We start from the raw sequence: 16336 nt of genomic DNA on the forward strand, positions 1-16336 counted from the left end.
ATGCTTTGCTGAGCCTGAGGAACACAGAACTGGAAAGTTCACAATCCCTACTAGAGCAAGAGGAATGTACAACTCCAGGGGGGGAACACCTGGGACTAACTCCAAAATAACAAGGCGAATGGTGCTCCTGGGAGTTGTGCAATCTGGTCCCCCATCAAGGATAAGACAGTCTGGCCTGAAAGAAAGGCAGACACATAACAAGATAGCTACATGCAAATGTAATAGTGCTACACCAGTAGGTATGTATTTTACATGCAACAGTGGCTATACAGGAGGGATGGTGATGCTACAGAGTAAGGAGCAACCAGTCCAAGTAGAGGGAACATAATAATGTGCAAACACAGGAGTGCTCAAGAGAACATGACACAGATCTTCTGGTTGAAGATGACCCAAAAGTCTACTATGTGACAGTAAAGCAGGGGCAATGAGTACAAAGCCACAAGGACAAAGAATGGTAAAGGAGATGACAGTGAACAAAATATGTGAATAAAATTCTGGAATCCAGCAAGTGGAGAGATGCTAATTGACCTAGCACAGCTGAGAAAAATGAACAGTAAGTGTCTGCAAAAGGGATTTCCAACCAGAAGTACACTGTATAACCCCCCAAAAACGCCAAATTGGAGGTAGTTAAGTATGCTTGAAAGCAGGGATAAAAGGTTTGGCTGAAAATACCACTGGCTGGAAAATCTGCATAAATAGCATTTAGATCCCCCAGGTAACTACCTCTCTGAACCCAGCAGGAGGCACAATACTTACTGTCTGGGGAAAGTCAAGTCTGGACTTGGGGACACCAGGCACAGTTGACAGCAAGAGAGTCACTGAACTAAAACAACAGATTAGGTGACAAGCCATAAACATCAGCTCCCAGAACCCTGGCAGCCAGGGGCCTCCCCCAATCACCCCCCTCACTCCCCCAGTGAATCCCAACAAGCACATAAAACCATTCAACTTTAACTAAGAACAGAGAACTACTGTGCTTTTGAAGAAAACCTCCAACATGAGAGAGCAAGATGAGCACAAGAAAAGAGGAGCCCAGGAATCAGAGGATACTAGGGACATACAAAAACTTCACAAAACTATAAATAATAACCTCAGAGAGACAAAATATGCACATTAAACAGGAATAAAATAAAATGAAGATGAGGATGAAAATGGCAGCTGAAAAAAATCTCCTGAAACTGAAAACGGCAGCCAGAATTTGAAGTTAAATAAATGAGTTGAAAGAGTCAATGGAATCTCCTAGAATATAATGCACAACACAAAAATGGGAAATAGAAGCAGAGGGGAGACAAAACCCAGATGATCTGTCCAGAAGATCCAATACCTGACCAAAGGATTCACAGAAAAAGAGAAGGGGAAAACGGTAAGGTGGGAATTATCAAAGAAATAGTAAGAATTTCCCTTCCCAGACTGAAAGGAACCCATCTAGTACTCGATCCCATGATTGAAAACAGACCTCCACTGAGGCACAACTTGTGAAATTTCAGAACAGTGGGAATAAAGTTGTACAAGCTTCCAGAGAAAGAACCATGTCTCTTGGAAAGGATCAGAAATCATTACCGTATCAGATTCTCAACACAAACACTTAAGGATTTGAAGCCAGTTGAGCCAACAATGCCTTCGAAATGATAGCAAATGATTCAATGCCCACCCAGTTGATCATTCAAGTGTGGAGAAAGAATGAAGATATTTCAGACACTCAATAACTGAAAAAATGTACTTCCAATGCACCTTTTCTTGATAGCAAGTTACCAGACAGTGTGCTTCAGCAAACGAAGCAGTAAAGCCAGAAACAGGAAGGCATGGGACCTAGGAGAAAGGCAATCCAACATATGAGAGGTGGTATAAGGAAACTTGGATTGCAGCAGGAGGGGTGGGGATGGGCCTGGGGAGTTGCCAAGAAAATAATGACTAGATGGGCAATGTGTTTAAGTATCTGAAGTAAACCACCAGGCATTTGAGACCTGCTGGAACATCGGGGGGAAGTTATCAATAGGTATAAGAAAACTAAACAAATGTTTGAAAATAAAAATGTTAACTCCATGAAAATACAAATATTTGTAAGTGGAAGGAAACATAATCACAGTATACTACCTGACTTGCCAGTGAACAATACTTATAAATACTTTATATGTAAAATAAATTATAAATAACATAAATAAAAGATAGGATTAGTGGTTTAAAAATTATGACAATCATGTTGTGAAGCGTGATTTGGCAAGGAATAGTGGGGGTGAAAGAAAAGAAATCTTCACCAATGATAATAGGAAAGTAAAAGGTGTCTCAAATTTGATGTATCAAAAAATAGCAGTGTGAAGCATATTTCTTAGAAGCATTAAGTCACCACCAGAAGAAAAAGCCAAATGCTGTGCAAGTGAGCTATCTTTGGGAAGCAACACTTGGAAGTGAGAAGGACTGGGACAGAAGACTGTTGTTTTCAATGTCTTTCAATATTCAATTTCCAAATTATTTATATGTATTACCTGGATAGAAATTAAAATTATATTTTAAAGTGAAAGGCTTAGTACCAAAATAAAATAAAATTGAGGTAACATCATTTTATCTTCTCTCAGAAGGCACCTCCTTACTACATTCATTTGTTCATTTATTTATTCAAAAAAAAAAGTAGTCTGGAACCGAGGGCAGGGTACTGAGTGATGAAAAAGGACAGATGGGAAGATAGACAAGAAACTGGGAAGGGATTTGTGACTATAGCAGTAACGATGATGGGATAGTGAGTGACTGAGGCCAAGCTGGCATACTTCACATAGTCAGGGAAGGCATCTTGGAGGAAATAACTATTTGTTCTGACTTTCTGACTTTTAAAGGAAACAGACCATTTTATGTTAAAATCTCAGTTTGGAGTTTCCAGGACTAAAAACATAGTATAAATTCAAATCTTACAATGGGCAGGCCTATGCTTAGGAATTCTTTTAGGAGACTTGGCAGGGCCAGTTCCTCACCAAGACTAAGGTCTTGTCCCCTGTCTAGAGTGGATGATAAACTAGAAATCCTTAGTAACAAAGATAAGTGAAGCCCCCTTCCCCATCCTTGTCATAGGCTGACTTCTCTTTTTTTGGGGTGAGGTTCCATTTGATTTTTGCCTGTGAAGATTTCCCTAATTTTCTAGAGAGTTCAGTTTATCCAACATTTCTTGGTGTTTTGTACAGGAAGGTTTTCAGGGTATCTAGTCTACCACAGAGTGGGGAGAGAAGTCAGGATGAGACAAGTAAAGGAATTTAAGCAAACTTTAGAAGTAGAACCAACTAGGATTTGATGATTTAAAAAGAAGCGGACACAGGCGAGAACAGAGGAATTAAGGATATTCCTAGATTGTTGGGATGGGATAGATGGTGATCCCATTTACTTAGATGGGGAAAGCTGGGCAGGGAGACTGGCACAAGCCTGTGGTGAGAAAGTTTAAGAGTTACATTTTGGGCACGATAAACAGGAACAACTACAAGCTGTCCAAAGAGAAATGCCAAGTAAGCAGCAGGATACAGGAATTGGGGGCTCAGAGATGCCTGGGTTGGAGATTTGGTTTTCATTAGGATGGAGATGATAGTTAAAGCCACAGTAACAGATGAAATAACCTAGGGCGAGAATATAGAAAAAAGAAAAGAAAGCCCCAGAGTTTTGAGGACTTCCACATTAGTGTTAAGGTAGAGGCTGAACCAGGAAGGAAACCGAAAAGACCAGTAAGACTGAAGAAAAACCAGGGGAATATCTTGTCACGGAAGTCAAGAGAAGAGAGTGTATTAAGAAAAAAGAGGTGTTTTTGGTGCTGTGCCCAATACCAATAAAAGGGCAACCATAATGGTGACAGAGGGCATCCAATTTGGCAATGCAGAGAAGCACTCAGCACACAGCTCCCACTCCTTCCTTCCATCAATCAGCCAAATGTTTCTGAACCCCAAGACAAATCCACCAAGAAGTCCAGAAAGACACTCAAGCCACTCTTGTTACTTTTTCTTCCCTGGGATTCATTGCCCTCAAGGTTCTCAGGATCTCCTGGAAGAATATCTTCTCACTTGTGTATCTTGATCTGAAAAGGTTTTAAGAAAATTAAATATATCCAAAATACACAAAGAACTCCTAAAACTCTCTCAAAACTAAGAAAACAGGCAACCCACTTTTAAAAAAATGGGCACAAGATCTGAACAGGCACCTTACCAAAGAAGACACACAGATGGCAAATAAGGGTATGACATATGCCATTAGGAAATTGCTAATTAAATCAATGAGATATTACTACACACCTTATTAGAAAGGCCAAAATTCAAAACAGTGACACCACCAAATGCTGGTGAGGATGTGGAGCAACAGGACCTCTCATTCACTCCTGGGTGAGAATGCAAAATGGTACAGCTACTTTGAAAGACAGTTTGGCAGTTTCTTACAAACTAAACATACTCTTAACATATGATCTACCAATCATGCTCCTTGATATTTATCCAAGTGAGCTGACACTTTTATCTACATAAAGCCCTGCACACAAATATTTACAGCAGCTTTATTCATAACTGCCAAAACTGGGACTCCATCAAGATGTCCTTCAATAGGTGAATGGATAAACAAACCATGGTACATACAGACAATGGAATATTATTGTGCAATAAAAAGAAATGTGCTATTACTAAGCCACTGAAAGACTTGGGAGGAATTTGAATAAATATTAAGTGTAAAAAGACAGTCTGAAATGGTTACATACCATATACCAACTATACGATATTCTGGAAGAGACAAAATTACTGGAGATAGTAAAAAGGTCAGTAGGTTCAAGGGGCTGGGGAGAGGAGGGATGAATAGGTGGAATAGAGGGAATTTTTTAGGGCAGTGAAACTGTTTTGTATGATGCTATCATGGTGGATATATGTCATTATACATTTGCCAAATTCCACAGAATGTACAACAGAGTGAACAACTAATGTAAACTATGGGTTTTAATTAATAACTATGTATCAGTATTGGCTCAACAATTGTAACAAATGTACCACACTAATGCAACATGTTAATAATTGGAGAAACTTTGGGGGAGATAACAGAGTGGGTATCTGAGAACTCTGTACTTTTTGCTCAATTTTTCTGTAAACCTAAAACTGCTCTTAAAAAAAAGTCTATTAATTCTTTAAATGTATGAATTGAGCTTTATGAAAAATATTTTAAAAACATAAATCTGACCCATAAAGTTTAAATGATATTCAAGATAGAAGATAAGTTACCTCCCCAATTAAACAAGCTTTTCTAGGAAAGCCTTATCAAAATGAATAATACATTTGGAAAAATAAGTGACCTCATCGTACATTATAGTTTTGCATGATGTGAGCACTCATCAGAGAACGAACACCTGATCTTATCCACTACTCTCCACACAAGAGGTTATGCAAAAGCTCACTTACTCATGAAATTATAATCTGACAATGTAAGTGAGGTAGAAGACATTACTTAAAAAGAAAATAAATACTTACAAAGAAAATAATGAAGAATTTAGAAACTATTCCACTTCGCACTGAGGGTAGCTTGTTATCTAAATTCTAAAAATTACATCCCTACAGAAACTGGCCTGAAGCATGGACTCACATTGGATCTTCCAGTCAAGAACTCAGCCATGAGAGCCCAGAGGTGGCCAAGATAATGTCACAATGTTATCAAGTAGGTGGTTATTCCCATATTACAGATAAGGACTGAAATGTTAGGTGACCACACAGATAAAGGTAGAGCCAGAAAACAAATTTGGACTTTTCAAACTCTCAAGCTAAATGAGTCAAATATCTGCTTCTAAGTCTTATCTCTGCTGTGTGATCTCTGATAAGTAAACTTCTCTTTGAACTTGTTACACAATTACAAGAAGAAAGGGAGAGCTTTACTATGTTATATATAATAAATGAAAGTTAACTTTATTATAAAGACAGGTCTGAACAAAATAGCAGTAGACTCCTAGACACCAAGAAGAGACTAGTTGTTAGCAAAGGGGAGAGGTTGGGGATTAAGGAAATCTGTAATTCGCAATCACAATATAAGTAGGTCACAGGGATGGTAGTACAGCATGGAGAATACAATTATTGACTCTACATCTTACCAGTTGATAGACAGTGACTGCAATGGATGGGGGAGTGAGGTCTTGATAATATGGGTGAATGATGAACGACTGTGTTGTGCATGTGAAACCACTGTAGATCGTATATCAATGACACTTTAACTTAAAAAAAATAGAATAAAAAAAAGACATGTCTGAAATAGAACACTTCTGATAGAATTTGAGGATAATTCTGGTAAATAAAATCAATCCAAGCAGTCAGAACTGTTTTAATATGTTCATGGATAGTCTATCAAAGCCAGACTGAATATTAATCTGATAAAGTCATGATTCTTTTGATAGTCATAATCCAGTCCTGATTAATATTCAGGTCCATAAATACTAACAAGAGTAAACAGAATAAAAAGAAATCCCCAAAACATTTTCCTTAGTAGACTACATAGCTACTCCACCATTTATTTTTATCTCCAGAACAGTAATAATTTCTAAACCGTGTGGACAGACTTTACTGATCTGAAAAAACACTTTATAGCTAATGGTCCTTTAAGAACAGCATTTCTTAGACCAAGGATCACCTGCATCAAAATACCGGATTGCCTGCTAAAATGACCCTACATCTACTAAACCAGACTCTCTGGGGCAGAACCATAGAATCTTTTTCTTTTTCAGACAAGTACACCAGAGGTTCTTAAGCTAAAGCCTTCAGACAAGCACTTCTCAAACTTCTGCTCTCAAAACCCCTTCATGTCCTTAAACACTGAGGACCCCACAGAGCTTTTGTTTATGGAGGGTATATCTATTAGTATTTATTATATTAGGAATGAAAACTGAGAATTTTACAAATATTTATTAATTCATTCAAAAGATAATAAACCAATTGCATGTTAACATGAATAACAACACTTCTATGAAAAATAACTATATTTTCCAAAACAACAAAAATTTAGTGTAAAAGAGTGGTAGTGTTAAAGTTTTGGAAATTTCTCTAATGTCTGACTTAATAGAAGACAGCTGGATTCTCAGCTCTGTTTTGTAATCAGTGTGTTACAGTGTGTTGTGTTGGCTAAACTCTATGAAGGAAATTTGACCTCACACTAGGTGGAAAAGGGAGAATAACCTTAATAGCCTTTTCAGATAATTTTGAATATTCTTTAATACTACACCAAACTTGTCGAGTGGTAGTTTCTTAAAGGTTAGATGCAGTGTGGATTCTGAAACCCTATCAATGAAATTTTCATACTCAATTACATTAAGATTCGTTAGTCTGTCTTGCATTTTGAAGAGAGTGTTTTCCCATGCAGGATCTTGTAATGTCATGCATTAATCATTTGGAAAACACTATTTCAGAGATATAGCAGACCTTCCGAATGTTGACACATTTCACTATAAACTATCAAAAAATCATATTTGTTGCCATCAAAAAATTAAATTCATTAATACTGGGAAGCTGTCCAACTTACAGCAGTGAATACAAGTTTTCTCAAATTCTAATTTTCACTGGCAACAAATATTGTCAGTTTTTTCCTTCAGGAGACAGGTTCCCTTCTTTCATTTTTGAGAAAATGTCTACCAATATCTCAACTGGTCCATCAGTCATTCTTTCAAATAAAAATGGTGTTTCATGAAAAAAGCAGCTAGTTTGAGACTCCAAGTCAATTCCACAAAAGATTTTCCTTGAGACAACCATCACACTTCTGTATGCAGCAGCAGTGTTTTTATCCTTAAGTGAAATCAGGTTATTTTTCTGTGAGTGCACTAAATACAATGATTATTAGTGTAAGTGCAGAAGACAAGAAAGTAACACAAATATTTTTATGTGTTATGAAAACAGTTTTGGTATCAAAGACCCCCCTGCAAAGATCTCAGGGACCCCCAGGGAACTGTGAACTATACTCTGAGAATTGCTCCTATAGACAACTCAAAACTGAACCACCAAGGAGCAATCCATCCATCGGGACAATGCAAAAAAACAAAAACAACCTCTGCCCCACTTGCCAAAGCAGTAGTGGTGCTTACACAGAACTGTTCTGTTTTAGGATGGAGTGGGTGAAATTAACAGAAGCTGGGCTCTGACATCATAGGTACATGAACAGCAAGCTTTAAAAAAAACTGGTGGGGCAAAGGGGTGGTTTGCAACAATTCCTATTTGACCAAGTGACAGACACACACTGGGGTTTCATTTAATGAAGTAGCTAGACTTTTCCCTGAATTTTAAGTTTAAGTTTAAAAAGGAAAATGTGCACTCTGTTAACTGAAAAGCTACATTTCTTAACAGTATACCTATTATGATCAAAACATTTAAAGCATGTATGTACAGAGCTATTCATATGTGCCCAAAGACAAATATGAAGATATTTACATTGTTTTTCTGTCTTCAGATTCTGCAAACCATCTATGCCTATCATTAGATTAATTAAATAAATTATGAAATCCATAGCCTGAAATACTACTATGCAGATCTTAAAAACATAAAGTGGACACAAACATATTCACATGGAGTGTTTCCTAAGGTGACAGAAAAGCAAGAAACAGAGTTATGTGTATAATGTGCTACCATCTGTGGAAAGAAAAAATAGTATGTACACACTTGAAATTGAAATATGTATACACTTGAAGTCACTCTGGAAAGATAAGTAAGAAACAGGTAAGTACCTATCCCTGGGAAAGAGTTCAGAGGATGAGGTGAAGAGACTTTCCATTTTCCACACACCTTTTTGTACTAATGATTAATGTAAACTTTTCTAAAATACTGCTTTTACAATAAAGGAAACTGGAATCTGGAACTGAAAAACAGAACTGATATATGCTTGCTGCAGATCTGTGGCTAAGACTAGCATTCATCTTTTCTAGGGCAAGGGGAAGAAGTTTGATCCAGATTCCATCTTCTCTATCCCTGCACCTCCAGCTTCATTCTCCATTACTTGGGAAATAGTCTCACTGGGTATAAAAGAATGGTATTCTCACGGTAAAGCTTAGGATAAACTGAGGTTGAAGTATAAGAATCATACAGCTGTATACAGGGCACTTCTAACCCAGGACACCTCAATATTTCTGCAGAAACAGGATTTTTTTTTAAATTAGTAAGCTTTACTTTTTAGAGCAGTTTAAGGTTCAAAGCAAAATTAAGCAGAAAGTACAGAAAAAAACCCTGTTCCTCAACTGGCACAATCTTCCCTGCTATCAACATCTGGTAGCACAGTGGTACAGGAACCTTGGATGGCTCCATGAATCTAGGATTCTACAACACAGTAATTAGGACCCTAAAGTGTCCCATATACTTCGGCCCCCTTACAGTCCACTCTAATGCAAAGGGACAATAACACATAGGATTAAGAATAAATATTGATACTCAGCTTCAGAATGTTTCAATATCCCACCTGTCCCATGCATAAGATAGTTTCCATCCTAATTATGATTTATCTTGATTAATGTTTCAATAAATTTGCTTTAGTAAACATACTGATAAAAAGAGGCCCAAATACAAACTAAGATTAAATATTTATTGTGTCTAAACCACAAGTAGAAAAAAATTCCAAAGCCAACTATTTTAATTTCACTCAATGCAATATTGCGCTTTGTTGGTTTTTAGGAGAGGTAATTACACAGCTAGCATCTGGGTTTTGAGGATTATAATTTGGGTGGGTGGGCTGGAGAAGGATGAAGAAGGGAGAAACAAAAGAAAAGTCTAATGCTTTAGATCCTGTCAGAAAAACAGTGTTTGCTAAACAGCAAAAGAAGATTAGCATGAGAAAAGATGCAATAAACAGTTTAGGAAGCTTTCACCTAAGCAGATGCTCAGATTCAGGCTCTAATCCACCAACTCTCATAATGAGAATGAGAAGTCAGGATATGAAAACTAATAAAATCAATCAACAAAGCAGGAAGACAGGTGGTTAACACCAGATGAAGCAGGGTTTTCCTAAATTGGGCCTACCTTCGCTCATCTAAATCAGTTTTCAGAAATGGCTTCTACAAAAACTACCCAAATATCCCCCTAATAATTTGCACTCCTCCTCCACAATAGGGGTGCCATTTATTTACGAGAAGGTTTACTTTCTCTTTCAAGCTCTGCTGGCTTCCTCCTGTCCCACATACGGGCCAGAAACAACTGGGAGGCCTTTTCTTTCCTGCCTTCTTGGATCCCAAACTGGAGAACTGGTGCAACAGAACCTGTTTCAAGATGAAGTGGAGCGGTTCTTCTTCACAAGGCTATTTTGAATACAGATGAGTTTGCCAAGTTACAGGACAGGAAGCTAAAGCTCTACTCCTGGAATGAAAACACAAGCATGCATACACACACACACACACACACGCAAGAACACCCATGTGTATATGATGTACAAATGTCAAGGGACAATCCCCTCCCAGCCTCAGAGATCACTCAGTCCACTTGAGATGCTGTCTTAGCCCTATGCCGTACCCTGTCCCACCCTCCTTGTCTGACTCCTCTGCCCCTCATACCTTCGTCATGAAGAACTCCAAGGGACTATTTCAATTCCTAAGTGACAATACATTTTTAATGTGTTTGTATGTTGAATACTACTTAAAATAAATAGGCAGCAATATAGCTTTTGGAAGATGCAAAGAGACTTATCACAGGGCATTCACATAAACAGGAATTTATGGTTTGCCTTGCCTATTTCTTTAACACGATAGCCTCCATCTCCCCACCATAATGAAAATTCCCCGCTCCCTGTTCATTTAGTTTTTTTCCTATTAGGTTAGAATCCCTCAATTACTCCTTCTTTCTTTTGGGTCATTCATAGCTACCATGAATCATAACTTGCCTGACTTTGTAGTTATATACTGCAGTTTTTAGTGTTAGTAATTATTAGCACTCAAATTTGAGCTGTCCACTTGGTACTATGCAAAGTACTTTATACATTATCTTTCCTAATCCTCACAACTCCCCTGCAATCGGACCTAGTATCTGCATTTTATGGATAAAGAAACTGAAACACAAAAAAGTTAAAGCAACTGACCCAAGATCTAAGAGGTAGTGCATCTGGGATTAAAGCCCCAGGAACCTGACCACATAGCTCCTGTAGCAACTTCAGACCAGGCAACACCACCTAAGTGTTTCAACACCTTGAAAACAGTTACCCTAGAAAAGCTCAAAATGTGTAAGTTCCTTGTCTAATATAGTTAAAAGGTCAAAGGTCAAGTAAAAGTTCAATGATTAGCAAAAGTCATTTATTCTTACAGATGGAGCTAGCAGAAAGGAAAGTCAGATAATACAAACCTTATTTTATTTGAGGGACAGATTTGCCTTCCTTATTACCCTTTTATTAGGCTGTTAGAAATAAATTTGTAATAAACATGCCCAAGATAAATTGGTAAGCAGAAACAGGTGCAAAAAATCTGAAGAAATACACACCAAATTATTAACAGGATATACGTAAAATACAAAGTTTATATTTCTACAAATTGAATTTTTTTTTTTACAATAGCATGAATTACTTTTGTAAACAGGACAACTTACTTTAATGACATTTGAACCAAATTAATAACAGAGGAGAGGGCTAAGAGCTATGGCTCAGCAGTGTCCTTTCCCCTCAGCTTAGTTCTCCCAAATTAAGAATTTCCATGTACAGGTCCCTGAACACACTATGCTGTTTTAGGCCTCTGCACACTCATGTTCCTTTGGCCTTGAATACAACTGCTCACCACTCCACTTTGTTGGGAGAATTCCTATTCATCCTACAAGATCCTATTCAGCTGTTCCCACCTGAGAAAACCCCTTTACGATAGAGCCTTTTTCTCACCCCTGAGGAATTAATCTGTTTTCTTGGACATATAATAAAAACCGGGACTTATGGAGTTCATACTGTGTGCCAGGTATTTATGCTAAGCTTTTTAACTGCATTATCTCACTGAATTTTCAATAGCCCTAGGACATAGGTATAGTTATCCTCTCCTTTTACAGATAAGAAAACTGAGGCTCAGATTCTGATTAGGAAGTGACAGATACAGGATCCTAACACAGATCTGTGTGACTCCAGAGCCTGAGCTTTGAACCATTACCCCATCAACTCCCCTACTCTAAGTCCATACAGACACAGCACACACTGTGGCCCCCACAATAATACCTCCAGTTCCATGAAAACAGGGACCGTATTTCACTATTCTTTGATCCCACCTAGCATAGTAATTGGGTCTCAATATAGGTTTGCCAGTTTGACCTAAGAGTTGTGGTAATCCAAACATGATAAATGAGAAGTGACCAGAATAGAAATGCTTTCCTCCACATGCTATTTCTTTTAAAAACTGGACATGTTTTAAACAATTTACCATCAAAGTACCATCTGGCCATCCTAACTAAAGTGCATCATAGTAAGCCAAAGTACGTAGCAACAAACGTGTAGCCACAATATTAATTCTTTGCATCATAACCAACAAAGATTGATGCAGCCCAGCGATGTCATCCTACCGGATCTCACCAAGGCTGCTCCAGGGCAGCCTGTGTTCTTCAGGATTTGGGGATGTCTCTTAAGTGCTCTCTTGTATTTTTTATGAATGACCCAAAAGTTACAGCAAAAATTTTTAAATAGAGAAGATATAAAATGTGAGTGGTCATTTGTAGCCAATTAAAAATCCTCAAAAAAACATTTCTGCACATAAGCACACAAATCTGATAAGTCAGGACACTTCTCTTTGGGTGCTGGCCATTTATAAGGTCAGCCTCAATGACTACTCCCCTGGGGCACAGGCCATGGGCACTGACTGACTTTGTACAAATTAACCAACATCAGGCAGGGTCCTGACATATAACAGGAATTCCATAACCATTAAACACCAGTACTCAGCCTCAAAAATCCTTAAAATCTTCCCCAACAAAAGGAGAGAATTAAAATTCCTTGGTCTTGCATTCAAGGGCTTTAATAAATAGGCATGCCTCCCCTAATTTACCATTATCTTCCTAATCTACCAGGATTTTGTTTGTGCTATATCACCACACATCCCAAATTCTTTTTTCTCTCAAATTCCAACCATTATTTGGTACCCAGATCAAATCTCTCCTTTGGTCATGAGACCTCCTAGACTACTCCAGATCTTATAATGTCCCCTTCCTCTGATGACTGTAGTGTTAGTGCAACACTGTCCAACAGAACACCCCATGATAAGGGAATGTTCTATAGCTGAGCTGTATTATTTTTAATAAATAGTAGCTACCTTGTTGGGCTACACAGGCTTAATGTCTCACCAGTTCTTAGAGGATAAAATGTTACATTGTATAGACAAAGCATTTACCAAGTCCCCTTAGTAGACTGCATATTCTGTGAAGAAGGCAACTTTCACAAAGTAGCAAAAATAAGGATTTACTGATCTGTACACCAGCTGGGCGAAAACTACAAGGTAAAAAGGTGTGGGACTTTGCATCTGGAATGATGGTCCCTATCTCTGCCTCATCTCACAACTGAATGTCAAAGACGCAAGGAGACAGGCAGAAGGCAACTTGCCAGAGACACAAATGAGCAGTGATCAGGCCACAAGGAAGTCTGGTTTAAATGACACTTTAGGTCATGACTGTTTACCACTCACAAGCTTGCCTAAATAAATAAGTCTTTCATTAGCAAACAGTTAAATCTGATAACAAATTATGCCAACTAAAAACTTCCCAAGTTAGAATAGCAGTTAGATAGAAAAGTAACTTAAGTGAACCCTATTTGTACTTCTTTTTTCATCTGTTTATTAAATATCTCCCTTGGAGTCTTACAGCCTAGTGGTGGTATTTCACTGTCCAGGTATATATTAGAATTTCACTGACACTTCTCCCAGCAGGGCCTATACTCACCTTTAAATCAAGATCTAATACTTAAGCACAAATAGTCAAAAGACCACAAAATATACAGAAGGTATGAGTTAATCCCTATGGTTGCCTTAGGTAAGTGCCTTGTTTTTTGGCCTTAATTTCCTTCTCTGTAAAATGGGGTTCATGTTATGAGAACTCTCTGCCCTTTGTAGGTCAAGTTATAGCTATGGCTATTTCTTAATGTTATTCTTCCCCAAAGTACTACACATAAAAACAAAAGATTCATTAATTTGCTAGTGGTTCTTTGTGGTGGGTGTACTAACAAATATAGAGTCTAAAATCAACCCTCCAACATCAACAATTTTTTTTTTATTCCAGACTTCTTGCCCCAACCCACTATGCAAATGTCTGAGTGAAAATTCTGCTGGCAATCCAGTCTGACACACATAGTAAGGAAATAAACGTGCTGACTCCTGGAACACGGACATACTTAAAATAAGATAAATAGAAAATGGGCTAAATCAAGTCATAATACAGGGTAAATCCATATGTAGAAGATTGAGATGACTTCCCACTCTCATTTATTCAAATCAATGCTTTACCAGCACAGCCAGCCAAAAAGTTACACCATACACAGAATATACTCTTTATATGCACACATGATAAAAAACAAAACGAAGAACTGCAGGTACACATTATACACATTTTTAATAAGAAAAAGGGTGTCAATATCATACACCCACTTGACATTAACACAGAGGGATGTGTACTAAACATGGATAAAGCAACCAGAATGACGTTCTGAATTTTGCTAACAAGCTCAAACACCCCCCATAAACACAGGTAAAGTTTGTACACATGGCTTAGCCAAAGCCAGTCTGTCTTTGTTTCCCTCTGCATTTACCCAAGATCTTGGCTCTAAAACAAAAACTCCCACTCTCGATTGGTTCATTCTGTCCTATGCAATTAAGCAACACCACAATGAAGTAAACGCAAGCGCTCAATTATTTATCTTCTGGCTGAATTTACCAGGTGTTTAAAAAGTAACAATTCAAGAAAGAAAGAGATTTATTTCTCTCTAGAACTGACCTGATGGAGGTTTTATTTTTTTCTAGAAGGGGGAGGAGAAAAGCACGGCTTAACCTAGAAAAAGACGGGAAGGAATTTAGAAAGAGTACAAGACTGCCAATTTCTCTACAGGAAACTTGATTCTTATGCAATAATCCTACCCACAACCAACCCGTCCGTGAGGCTGCGGGGAAAGACACCTATTCCTACTTCCAGAGGAGCACGGGTGGATCCAAAAGGAGTGGGAATAGGGCAAGGCCGAGGAAGTGGCTCAGCCGGGAGCCGCCAGGCCCCGCCGGGAGGAGCAGAAGCAGCTCTTTCCAAACGCCCCCCACCCCCGTGATCTCCGCCGGCGTGACAGTCGCTCCAGCAGCCAGAACGTCCCCAGAGCCTCAGGGAGCAGGGAACGGGGGGCTGTCCCTTACTCGAGCCACTCCCACCCTAGAGTACCCTCGCCCCATGGCCCTCCCCCTCGAGCCCATTCTCTCTCTTCCTTAGCGTCTCCCCTTAAATGAGAGGAACGAAACTTCCTTCCAGCACCCCCTGTCCCTTAAGAGGCCCGCTCCTGTCATCCCGGGGAGTTGTCCCTTCTGAGCGACCCTCCGTGTCTCTTCGTATCCCCCAGCCCACTACTCTCCCAAACACCCCAGAGGCTCCCGGCCTTTCGGCGCCCCCGGGGATCCCCAGGCCCAACAACCGTCACGAGGTGTGGGGGTCGGCCCCACCCTTCACCCCCTTCACCTGTTTCTCGGGCTTAGGCCCGACAGGCCGGGGCTGCGCTTGCGCCGGGGTGCGGGCCGCGGGGCTCCCTCAGGCCGCTGGGCTTCTCCTAGCGGACGCGGCGAGAGAGCGTACAGCAGGGGTGCTAGTCAAAGATCCGGTTCGGGCTCGCTCCCTCCGCGGCGACGTCGGAACCCCAAACTCCCCCTCCCAGGCTACGCCGCTGCAGCTCCGGAAGCCGCTGAATTACGGCCCCTCCAGCCAATCCCCGCCCAGCCCCGACCCGGCCCAGACATGCCGCTCCTGCATAATTCATGAGACGGCCAGTTTACTCGACCATCCAAAGGCCTTGGTACGTGAACGGTACACCCCAAAGCCCCACCCGCTGACCAATGAGGAGATCCTCTGTGGGAAGGGCGGAGCCATGGCAAGGCTGGGAACGCCCCAGTGTTGGCTGTTCCGAGGATTAGAGCTCCTCCCTCCCCAGCAGCTGGGAAAGAGCCGAAGCCTTGGGCAGAGGCCCGGTGGGAGGGAGGGAAGATGACCGGAATATCCTGATGAAAACTCAGCTGAGTTCCTGGCAGCGCGTGACGTCAAGACACTTAAATGCCCCTGATGCGGCTCTCCTCTGCCTGCTTTCCCTTTTCCCGGTCCTTGGCGCCACGTGGGGGAGAGGTTAGGAGCCACTTACCACGTGGGAATCAGCCAGTTAGTCCCCAGGTAACGCCAGATCCTTAAGGGGCCCAACGCCAGAATTG

At 40.0% G+C, this 16336-nt stretch overlaps 1 protein-coding gene across 5 annotated transcripts in view; it reads right to left on the bottom strand.

Annotated features, from left to right (window-relative positions):
- STAT3 (signal transducer and activator of transcription 3) overlaps window positions 1-15833 on the bottom strand; it is a 54885-nt gene extending 39052 nt beyond the window's left edge. For 2 of the 5 annotated variants that reach the window (XM_036883302.2, XM_036883303.2), the window contains exon 1: window positions 15600-15832. The gene's annotated coding sequence lies outside the window, so the exon portion shown is untranslated. Of the gene's footprint in view, window positions 1-14879; window positions 14934-15599 lie in introns of all 5 variants that reach the window. The other 3 variants (XM_036883301.2, XM_036883304.2, XM_036883300.2) reach the window with 3 other exon arrangements.
- Window positions 15834-16336: the final 503 nt, after the last annotated feature.

This window comes from Manis pentadactyla, chromosome 4 (genome assembly GCF_030020395.1).
Source record: "Manis pentadactyla isolate mManPen7 chromosome 4, mManPen7.hap1, whole genome shotgun sequence".
In the NCBI taxonomy this organism is placed as follows: domain Eukaryota; kingdom Metazoa; phylum Chordata; class Mammalia; order Pholidota; family Manidae; genus Manis; species Manis pentadactyla.